Raw genomic sequence first — 2,500 nt, 5'->3', positions numbered from 1 at the left:
TGGCTCACGGGGCTGTTCGGGTCGCACAGAAATCCCTGGGAATGGGAAAACGGGTCATTTTCGTGTTGCCACATTGCGTACGAACCGCATGAAACTTCCAGAGGCATTTGCAGCAGGAATGCATGTGCACTCAAAAACCTCTATATGTTTCACGGATAGACCCCGTGAAACGCTAGAAATTGGCGGGGATGTGTCTCTTGTGGCTCACGGGGCTGTTAGGGTGGCACAGAACTCCCTCGGAATGGGAAAAGGGGTCATTTTCGTGTTGCCACATTGCATAGGAACGCCATGAAACTTCCAGAGGCATTTGCAGCAGAAAGGCACGTGCACTCAAAAATTTTAATATTTTTCACGCATAGACCCCGTCAAACGCTAGAAGTTGGCGGGGATGTCTCTCTTGTGGCTCACGGGGCTGTTAGGGTCGCACAGAAATGCCTCGGAATGGGAAAACGGGTCATTTTTGTGTGGCCACATTGCATAGGAACGGCATGAAACTTCCAGAGGCATTTGCAGCAGGAATGCATGTGCACTCAAAAACGTCTATATTTTTCACGGATAGACCCCGTGAAACGCTATAAATTGGCGGGGATGTCTCTCTTGTGGCTCACGGGCGCTGTTAGTTAGGGTCGCACAGAAATCCCTCGGAATGGGAAAAGGGGTCATTTTCGTGTTGCCACATTGCGTACGAACGGCATGAAACTTCCAGAGGCATCTGCAGCAGAAATGCATGTGCACTCAAAAACGTCTATATTTTTCACGGATAGACCCCGTGAAACGCTAGAAATTGGCGGGGATGTGTCTCTTGTGGCTCACGGGGCTGTTAGGGTCGCACAGAAATCCCTCGGAATGGGAAAACGGGTCATTTTCGTGTTGCCACAATTGGCATACGAACGGCATGAAACTTCCAGAGGCATTTGCAGCAGAAATGCATGTGCACTCAAAAACGTGAATATTTTTTCACGGATAGACCCCGTCAAACGCTCGAATTTGGCGGGGATGTTTCTCTTGTGGGTCACGGGGCTGTTCGGCTCGCACAGAACTCCCTTGGTCCACCTGATTCGTGCATACAGGCAGCAACTAAAACTCTGTAAACCTGCTGTGAGGACATCTAAACAGTGGACCAGTGAGGCTGTGGAAGATTTGCGGGCGTGCTTAGACTGTACTGACTGGGATATGTTCACGACTGCTACCAATAGTCTGGATGAACTCACAGAGGCTGTGTACATCAGCTTCTGTGAGGACTGCTGTATCCCAACACGTACCAGGGTGAACTTTAACAACAACAAGCCCTGGTTCTCAGCAAAGCTCAAAAGGTTGAGGTTGGAGAAGGAGGAAGCGTTTAGGAGTGGGGATAGAGACAGATTCAAGGAGTCGAAGAACAGGTTTAGCAAAGCGGTGAGAGAGGCTAAACGACTGTACTCAGAGACACTAAAACACCAGTTCTCTACTAACGACGCTGCTTCTGTCTGCCAAAGGGCTCAGGCACATCACCAACTACAAACCCAGAGCGCCCCACACCACTAACGACTCCCGCCTAGCCAACGACCTGAACGAGTTCTACCGTAGATTTGAAAGACAATTGGACTGTCCTGAACCACCCCTTCCCACCCAAGAGGCCCCATCCCCCACCCATACTACAGAAACGACTCTCTCCTTTCAGGAGGGAGAAGTTAATGGGCTTTTCAAGAGGCAGAATCCACGCAAAGCAGCCGGGCCGGACTCTGTCTCTCCAGCCACCCTCAGGCACTGCGCTGGCCAGCTGTCTCCGGTGTTCACCAACATCTTTAACACCTCCCTGGAGACATGCCATGTACCAGCCTGTCTCAAGTCCTCCACCATCATCGCTGTGCCCAAAAAGCTAAGGCCAACAGGACTAAATGATTACAGACCGGTCGCCCTTACATCTGTGGTAATGAAGTCTTTTGAGCGCCTGCTCCTGGCACACCTCAAAGCCATCACAGACCCTCTCCTGGACCCCCTTCAGTTTGCCTACAGAGCCAACAGGTCTGTGGACGACGCAGTTAACATGGCCCTCCACTTCACCCTACAGCATGTGGACGCCCCAGCATCCTACGCCAGGATCCTGTTTGTGGACTTCAGCTCTGCCTTCAACACCATCATCCCTGCCCTGCTTCAGGACAAGCTCTTCCAGCTGAACGTGCCCTACTCCACCTGCAGGTGGATCACAGACTTCCTCTCTGACAGGAAGCAGTGCGTTAAGCCGGGAACAGAAGTCTCTGACTCCAGGTCCATCAGCACGGGAACTCCTCAGGGCTGCGTCCTTTGCCCACTGCTCTTCTCCCTGTATACCAACAGCTGCGCCTCCAATCATCTGTCCGTCAAACTCTTGAAGTTTGTCGGACGACACCACCCTCATTGGGCTGATCTCTGGTGGGGATGAGTCTGACTATAGGTGGGAAGCTGACAACCTGGTGACCTGGTGTAGCCAGAACAACTTAGAGCTAAATGCTCTAAGGACAGTTGAGATGGTTGTGGACTT

Source organism: Petromyzon marinus, unplaced genomic scaffold (assembly GCF_048934315.1).
Source record: "Petromyzon marinus isolate PM22_M1 ecotype Great Lakes invasive population unplaced genomic scaffold, UKy_Petmar_22M1.pri1.0 PM_G_Scaffold_146, whole genome shotgun sequence".
NCBI classification, from domain to species: Eukaryota; Metazoa; Chordata; class Hyperoartia; order Petromyzontiformes; family Petromyzontidae; genus Petromyzon; species Petromyzon marinus.
Note: the sequence above shows the minus strand (reverse complement) of the source record.